This window comes from Carassius auratus, chromosome 31, assembly GCF_003368295.1.
Source record: "Carassius auratus strain Wakin chromosome 31, ASM336829v1, whole genome shotgun sequence".
In the NCBI taxonomy this organism is placed as follows: Eukaryota; Metazoa; Chordata; class Actinopteri; order Cypriniformes; family Cyprinidae; genus Carassius; species Carassius auratus.
In genome coordinates, this window is record NC_039273.1 from 22816341 (window position 1) to 22825880 (window position 9540).

Consider the following 9540-nt stretch of genomic DNA (forward strand, 5'->3'; position numbering starts at 1 on the left):
TTTTGAATTTTCATTTCTTATTATCCAATGAAAGGATACATTTTTGTGAATATTTTTTTAAATAAAATATCAAAAGGATTAACAATGAATTTTCACAACCTTCTTTGGTCACTTTTACAAAGGGTGCCAGTATTTTGGGCCACGACTGTACCTGCTTTCATTAGAGTGTTTAGAATAAGTTGATGTACTTGCAAAGTTACTGTAGTCAGTCAAACATATTCTGGGAGAGCATCAGAATTAGAAATTAAGCAGACAGTCTATTAGTACTATAATGAGAGTTAGTTGACATGTAAGTGCAATACTTATATTGTCAATAGAATATTCAAAAGGGACTATGAAAATAAAGTGTTATGACTTTAATTTGACCCATGACCATTCATGAACCATAACAGTTTATATAAATTGATATCCAATCTGTCACAGTTTTCTGTCTTTCTGTCACCAGTCTTATGTCTTTCTGTCACAGTCTTCTGTGAGTGTTGTGTTTGTTTGGTGCCATGTGCTTTTGTCCTGTCTCTTTTCTGACCCCCGCCCCACCTTGTCACCTCAACGTCTTGTAAGTGTTACTGCTTCTCGTGTTTTTTTGCATCTTGGTTTTGTTTTTGCCGTGTTGGCTTTTTGTTCTTAGACTCCAGAGGGTTAAAGTTAATCTTCCCTGCATTTGGACCCAGACCCTGTTCTTTCTTTGCTGGCCCGTGACACAATCTTGTTTGCAATATAATGCAATTCAAACACTCTCAAACATGTTAAGACATATTTAGGAGGATCAAAACAGTATTGCTTACTTAATTCTGGGCTGGAAACATTGTTTATCAAAACATAAACTTGTTGATCTTTGTGTTGGAAAGTAAAGTGAGTGCATGCAGACAATGCAAGCATTACTGTTTATTGTACAGTCTTATGATTATGCAATATAAATGTCTAATTCCTTTGCTATAATTTAGTCTGTTCTTATATATGTTTTTTTTTTAAATATATAAAATAATTGATCAGATTGATTGCTGCTTCTTACTTGCATTTTTCATATTTAAAGTACATTCTAGTTAAAAATTTAAAATTACAAATTTCATATTTAAATGTTGATCTCATCCATCAATGATGAATATGCTTAAACTTTTTCTGTGTATGGATTTTGTGAATAAGCACTACAGAATAATACAAGTTAATTTAAAGTATATTATTGTTTATTTTATTTGGATTTTTATTATTATTATGATTATTATTTGTATTTTTTTTTTTTTTTTTTTCACCCCCCCCCCCCCACCCCCCATAATCCCACGCCCAAACATAATGCAACACGGTGACATCGCGCTATTGCGCCATTTTGCGAATACTTGGCGGTCTTTTTTGGATCGGCAGGCATCAGTTTATCAGGCGGCCTGCGGTGCACTTACAGCTCAAACTGTGGTGAGTATATCTGGGTATTAGATCATGTATAACGTAAAAGTGTTTATGCCCCCCTATATAATGATATTACTTGTAATACGTATCAAATACATCGAAGTGTTTTAGCTGCAAGACGATGGGTAGAGATAATTAATTAAAAAATGGTAACGTTAACGGTTATATCCCTGAAATAAAAACGCCTGAGTCATTAAAGCCATCTAACTGTTAGCGCTGAAAAACAGTTCAAATAAAGTTTAAACTTGAGACATATGTTTTTAATTATTATATTATTATTATTATTGTTTCGAATAATTTAACGTTAAGCTTTTCATCATGAAATTTGTTCGATTCAATGCTTTTTTTTTCTTCAATTGTGTCATGCGAATTAGTTATACAGGTGTTTATAGTAACTTAATATTCTGCTGTACAAGTTTAATTAATTTTGGATCTCCTTTAGCTGTCAGATTTCTACACACGATGTAAAGAGGCTCCTTTTTTATTTATTTTAAACAAAAACAGCCTTTTCTTCTACAAGCTCTAGTTTTATATTTGGGGTTCAAGTTTATCACTAAGGTATAGTATTTAATATAGTGTGAATTTAGGGGCTATACTATATGAGGTTATAACTTTTGTTTTGTTTTTGCTTTGTTTTGCATTTATCTCTTTGCCATGTTCTGAAGAAGCCATATTGTTGTAAGGTATGTTTTTTTGTTCATTTATAAAAGAGCCGCTAGAACAATCTGCTTTAATATATTACATTAATTAGATTAAAATATTAATAGATTGAAGGTAGTTAATCTGATTCTTCTGGTTTTCTTGTGTGCTCTTCTGTTATCCTATAATTTTGCACTTTACAGTTGCTAGCAAGGAGAAAATGAATGAAATTAATATTTACAGGCCAAGTTGTTGAAATAGTGTTGGTTTTACATTTTGAAATTGCACAATATCAGTTGTTTTGCAATAAGATAAAAACCTGCCAGTTTGGGTGAGCCTATGACTTTTAATCTAGTACCAACTGGAGGACCTGTATGATATCTGCATTAATACTAGATATGATGAACACGTAACAGAAACTATAACACCTGCCTCATAATGTGTCATGTATAATTAATTATTTGGGCATTACTCTTGTATCCACAGGTTGATGAAAAATGAGGTCATGGCCTGTTTCAGTATGAAGTGGGGGAAGGGGAAGCTTGCTTTCACCAAGATCAATCTGTACACTGTTGTCACAGGTAAAACAAAATTAACATATAATACAAATATTAGCATCATATCATTGTGACATTCAGCGTTGTTTAGTTTCTGTTTTAGTTGGTTTAGTGAAAACCAGTAACCTCGTATTGTAGGTACTCATCTGTCACACAGAAATCACACAAACTTCCATATATACACTTCTTATTGATTGGCAGGTCATTCCTGTTGCCAGCCTATCTTTATTGTTCAGAACTCTAACAATTGTTTTTGCATTCTCTAACAATTGTTTTTGCATTTAATGTATTAGACATTAAATGTTAATTTACCTTAAGACACTCTGCAAAAAAATACTGCAATGTGTCTTTGTTGTCATGGTTTTCTTTTGCTAGATTGTCTGCTTAGTGTTTGTCAATTGCATCACAAGCTGAAATATATTTTGATGACTTATAGCATGTAATTTACATTCATGGCTCTTAAAGCTAGGGTAGATTTTTATTTTTTTCTAAGAAACCAAATCAATAGTGTAAGTGGTCTAAATGTATTCTGTGGAAGGCAAATAAATAGTTAATGATTACATTCAGTGATTACTATAGTGCATCATATCCTATACTTACACATTTTCTTATTCAAATATTTCTTACAGAGAGTGTCCAGAAAACATCAAAAGAGACGGGGCAAATACTGCAGCAGCCACTGCCTTTTGTTTAAAATATGCCCCAGCAGAGCCGTCGCAAGGAGGGTGAGAGGCCCTGTGCAAAGTTGATGTGCGAGGCCCTCTACAATTTTGCGTGTATGTGTGTGTGTGGTGGGGGAGGTTGCTGTAGCAAGGCAAGGCAAGTTTATTTATATAGCAAATTTCGAACAAAATGGTAATTCAAAGTGCTTTACATAAAATGAAGTAAAATAATCATGAAGAACAAAAGTAAAACAAGCAATTTTAAAACTTTGGAAATTATTTAAAAATTGACTTGAATTTAAAACAGTTAGAAATAGAAGATGATCTTACAGTTAATACATAAAATACAGTGCAATCAGGTCGGACATCGCACAGTGCTCATTCAATAAATGCACAGCTAAACAGATGAGTTTTGAGTCTAGATTTAAATGTGACTAGTGTTTTAGCACATCTGATCTCTTCTGGAGGCTGATTCTGGAAGCAATGTATTTTGGTCCTAGGTCTTTGAGTGACTTCTAGACAAGTAGAAGTACTTTAAAATCAATCTTAAATGTAACTGGAAGTTAATGAGGACTGGTGTGATATGCTCAGATGTTCTAGTCAGAATCCTGGCAGCAGTGTTCTGGATGAGCTGCAGCTGTCTAATGGTCTTTTTGGGAAGGCCGGTGTGGAGCCTATTACAATAGTCCACCCTGCTGGTGATAAAGCATGAACAAGTTTCTCCAAGTCTTGGCTGGAAACAAAACATCTAATTCTTGCAATGTTTTTTAAATGATAGTATGCTGATTTAGTTACTGCTTTGACATGACTACTGAAACTAAGGTCTGTCTCCAGAATCACACCACGTTTCCTGTCTTGATTTTTAGTTGTTAGACCCCTAGAGTCAAAGTATGCATTCACCTTAAAAACTTCATCTTTGTTTCCAAATGCAATGACTTCAGTTTTTTCCTTGTTTAACTGAAGAAAGTTCTTGCACATCCAGCTATTAATTTCATCAATGCATTGGCAGAGGGAGTCAGTTGGGCTGTATTCATTTGGAGATAAGGCTAGGTAAATCTGGGTATCATCAGCATAGCTGTAATAGGCAATTAGGTTCTTTCTCATTATTTTACTTAGAGGAAGCATATGCAGGCTAAACAAGAGCGGTGCAAGAATTGAACCTTGTGGGTCTCCACATATCATGGATGTCTACTTAGATTTATGCTCTCCTAGACTCACATAATGATCGCTCCTTTTTAAGTATGACCTGAACCATTTGAGTACCATCCCAGAAAGCCCGACCCAGTTTTCCAGTCTCTCTAGTAGTATGTTATGATCGACAGTGTCAAACGCAGCACTGAGATCTAGCAATACCAGCACTGATATATTGCCAGAGTCACAATTTAAGTTAATATAATTTATTATCTTAATGAGTGCTGTCTCTGTGCTGTGATGCGGTCTGAAACCAGATGTTTAAGTGTTTATTCAGCTGATTAAAAACTACCTTTTCTATAATTTTGCCTATAAAAGGAAGATTAGATATTGGTCTATAATTGCTCAAAATGGTGTTATCAAGATTGCTCTTTTTCAGGAGGGGCTTAACAACTGAACAGTTTACTTCTAAACAGTTAAGCACACTTTTGAAAAAAGATGTGGGAAGTGTGTCAATATAGCAAGTTGATGATTTTAGTTGCTGCACTATGTCTTCCAAAATGTTGTTTGTTTTCTTACTGACTATTATTGGAGCAATATCATTAATAACATTCTTAACTTTTGAGTTGAAGGAATCAAGGAGAATATCAACAGAGTCGGCAAAAAATACTTGGTGTTAAAGATATGGCCTCCGTAAATAGTACACTAGTGTTCTCGTTAGGGCTGCACTATTAATTGCATGCAATTGTCATGCATGTCTCGTCAGTAAAGCTGGTTCTGTGATTAGCGGTGATTAGCGGTTGATGTCAATAACCTGCTTTCAAATGGAGCCGCACTTAATAGACAGAGCCGTAGTTCGCTGACAAGCTACGCAATATCGCGTTCATAACCGCATGAGATTCTTCTGCGATTTTGAACGCAATAATGCACCACTTGTCAGCGAACTACGGCTCTGGTTATTAAGTGCGGCTACATTTGAAAGCATATCCTTCTGACAGAGACAGTTCTAGAGTAAGTGGTAGCAGAGATCAATATATCAAAGAAAATACAGAAGTGATCAGATAGTACTACGTCCTTAATAACAATGAATGAAATGTTTAGAGCCCTACTGATGATTACATCTAGAGTGTGTCCACCTTTGTGTGGGTCCATGCACATGCTGAATCAAGTCAAAGGTATTTAGAACTGTTATCATTTCTTTTGTAGTTTTGTTTTCTGCATTGTCTATGTGAAAATTAAAATCCCCTGCATTAGCAAAACAGTCAAACTCTGAGGAAATCATTGATAACGTTTCTGTTACCTCAACAAATGCTGAAGAGTATTTTGGAGGCCTGTAAATAATAATAAAAAGAATGTGTTGAGCACCTTTTAGCACAATCCCTAAATATTCAAAAGACAAGTCATGACCAAATGACACTTGTTTGCATTGATAGACATCTTTAAAAAAGCAGCTCCACCTCCACCTCTCCTAACAGTCCTGCAAACACTCATGGAAGTGAAGTTAGGAAGGACTGCTTCATTGAGGACTGTTGAACTGCAGCTGTCCTCTAGCCATGTTTCATTTAGAAACATAAAATCCTAATTGTTTGTGGTTATAAAGTCATTGATTACAAAATGATTAAATTTTTTAGTGAGCGAATGTTTAAAGATGCTAACTTGATGGCAGTGCTTTATGTCATTACATCAGTTTTAGTTTGATGTATATTAGATGAGTTTGCCCTTCGGCTTAAGATGGCCTTAAACTTTCTGTCACATGATAAAAGTGAAATCGAGAAAGCTACAGGCACACTGGGTTCCCACTTGTTCTTTAAACATTTGTGAATGTTGCGGTTATTATAGCAGGGACCCGACACATATCACTGAGAGCTTCTATCAGTTGTTTTTGGTTCACCTTCAGCAGATTGAGGGTTTGGGGCCTGCTGTTGCTGCAGCGGTCTGAGAGCTCTCACAGGAGCAGGGCCCCCAGGCTTTGATGTTTTGGGACCCTGCTGTTTTCTTGTTGACATTTGCGGGCTTGCAGCGAATGAGTGAGAGAATTTAGTCCAAGCATACACCAATTCTACCATTTTCAGTGAAAAGCACAGAAGTGGAGATGCTGGAGAGAGGAATAATGTGTCTCGTGAGATGGGTTGTGTCTCTGGTGTTTCTTGTGGCTGTGATATGTTGTCTTGGCTTCCCCGGCTGTCTTCAAGAAAGTCATCCTTGAGTGCTGAGTCTTGTATCTGTTTTGATACATCACAGTCTGTCTGTGAGGAGCTCTGAGGGCAGGTCTCTTCCGGGATGGTGTCCATCAGCAGTGCTTTTTGTGGCTGCATGGTGTTATCAGTTGGGAGTGGTCCACTGATGAACGACTGAACTTGGAGTCTTCAAAGTGTTTGAAAGAGTTCACTGAAGTCCTTCTTAAGGATGTTTGACTGCTTTTTGAGAGTATCATTCTTCCCCACATGGATTGATAATTAGATTTGTAGTCTTGTGCTTCATTTTCTGAAGTTCCTTGTTCACATAAGAGACCGTTGCTTGAGGAAGGCAGCATGTTATTGTAGTCCTGCTACGGATGTTTCTGATAATAGAGTCCTAGGCTCGGCTACGCTCTGAGCTGAATGTCACTGTCTGTTAGTAACGGTGTTAGCTGCTAATCACATTTGGGGATTCCTCACCCGCATTCATTAATTCTTCAAATCTGTTTTCAAGATGTATAGTGGGAGGTAGAATACTGGTATTTACAAGCCTTGTCATAGTTGAATCTGGGGTAGAGAAAGCTACGGCAGCAATACGAGAAACTCATGACAATCTGATGTCTTGTGTTCCTCTGGGTCTTGCACCCTGTTTGTGCCATCGATTAGTGTGATGATCCGTTTCGGCTTGTTCCTCTACACTTGGTACAAACTGTTGAGATTCAGAAGATTCATGGGACTCACCGGCTGTATGCTGAGAGGGTCCATGACGACAGTCTGCTGAGTGTTTCGCCTGTTTTGGAAGTCCAGCAAGTAACTTTGTTTCAAGAATCACAATTCTTTGTAGAAGTTTGCAGCAACAGGAGGCATTTTCTCTCTCTTCCATTTGAATGTAGGCAGTTGTTTTCCCATCTCCAGAATGTAAGCTGCTGGCAGTGGGAGGCAAAGTCTTCTTTTGTAGTATTATTGGAGTCAAAAAAAGTTTTTAGTTTTAGCGTTTGTGCCAAAAATATTTTGTTTGAGCACTGTGCTGATCTGCTGAAGTAAAAAATCGTAGAAAAAACTGAGAAAAGTACAGAAATAATAAGCGAAGCGCAGAACAGTAGGCTAGAACGTCCGAACGGTAGCAAAGCCAGAACCGCAACAAACTCAACTTTAACATGAATCTGTTCGATTGTGATGCCTTGCTCACTGACATGCTTGCGCACAAATCATGGCCACGCACTAGCTCATAAGGATCTACAATCATAATTATAATAAGTTAATAAGAATGCTTAAATTAGTTCTAGGCTTGTAGACAGTTATATATGAAGAGTTCAGATGGAAAGTGCGATCCAACATTTTCTTCTAAAATAATTATTTTCTCATCTTCCTATGTTTATGTTCAGTATTTTACTTTATTGGGAAAGAAAAGAAACTGTTTATTGCTATTAAAGTGAAATTAAACGGTACTAGGTTTTTGCAGCTGAATTTTACATCTAAAATCAATTTGCACTATTTTAAAATAATATTTTCTTTTAAAATGTGAACTCTCACTCTTATTCGTATGTTTAATAGTCAAAAACGCAAATGTCTATTGTCACATTTATTTTATGTTTTACATGAATCATTAACCTATCGCATTTTTTCAATTCAAAAGGGCGAAATTTCATAAAAGGTTGAGTAGTTTGCATCTCTAGATAGTCTATTATGTTTGGTCGCTGAACATTTCAATCATAAAACAGTTCTCTAATACCGTAGGCTACTGCTTACATTTTTCCACAAACTCTAGTTATGTTGTGACAGTAAGACCCACATTCTTTGATATGATTGGCCATCTCGACCACTGAGGCAGACCAGCCTAGAGCCTTGCACGGACCTCAAATTTAAGCCCTATCCCTAGACCTAGATTTTTTTTTTAATGGCCAAGCGGCCAGTGCCAGACAGTGAACCTATGGATCAGTTTAGCCTTCTTAAATCATCACGACTTGCCTAAAATAAAATCTATAGATATATAAAACAGTTCAAGTATGTTTAAGAATTAAACCTAGATAAATGTGCGCTATATCCAGTAGTTTGTGCGGAGAGTGCAAGCAAAAGCGTGCTGGCCAGTGCAATCACTTGCATTTTTTTCAGTGGATATGCAGTAATTTTTGCTCATAAAGGTAAGAGTAATACATCATTCGTAACTGTAAATTGTCTACTTTTATTTGTGTGCAATCACATTATCAACAAATCGTTGTGCTTTTATAAAAAAAAAAAAGAAAATAGTCATGATGCGCTTTCTACCGTCTCGTCTTGAACAGGAGCACTTAACAAAAATGAACCAAAGCTCAGTGAATACATGACTCACGGACGTGACAAATATATCTATAGAAAACTTTAAATGACTACTTAACAAAATACAACACATCAGAAACAAGAACTCATTCATTATAAAGATAATCCATAAAGATTAACTTTTCTCTTAAGGCTTGTAAAATTAAGAGTTGGCGAGTCAGGATTAGCAACATCATCCTTGCTACACCAACTCAGAAAACTATTTATTAGTAAATAATTCAATCTCATTCCTATTTACCCCATGACTCATTTATGGTAATAATTTTTTGAAGATGCTTTATGTCAAGCTTAAGCCTATTGCGTGCATTTAAAAGCAGAACACTGTCATGCTGCGGGACACTTAACACTGTTAAGCCGCTATTGACAGTCATGTTAGCACGGTCTCGTGTTGTTTCCCTCAGTGCGGCAATTTTTTCATCACTAATTGATGGATGTCTTAAATATAAAAATAAGGAGAAGCCTTAAACAGGCCTAAGGACAGCCCGCATCTGAACTATGATGTGGAAATTGGCCCGAAACCCGGCCTGGAGTGTAAAAAAAGTCAGGGTGAAATGCAGGGCTCTAGACCATTTAAAAGTTAAACTTTATAACTTTTTGTCGTCCTATCAACAAACAGCTTTACTCATTCTTATACTTAGAGTCTTGTACTGTCTATCC

The 9540-nt window shown here is 36.3% G+C and overlaps 1 long non-coding RNA gene across 1 annotated transcript; it reads left to right on the top strand.

Moving 5' to 3' along the window:
- The first annotated feature begins 1286 nt into the window (after nucleotides 1–1286).
- Nucleotides 1287–3444, top strand: LOC113051139 (uncharacterized). Its single transcript, XR_003276870.1, has 4 exons — nucleotides 1287–1407; nucleotides 2067–2084; nucleotides 2527–2621; nucleotides 3227–3444. It is a non-coding gene; the product is annotated as an uncharacterized LOC113051139 (long non-coding RNA).
- The last annotated feature ends 6096 nt before the right edge of the window (nucleotides 3445–9540 follow it).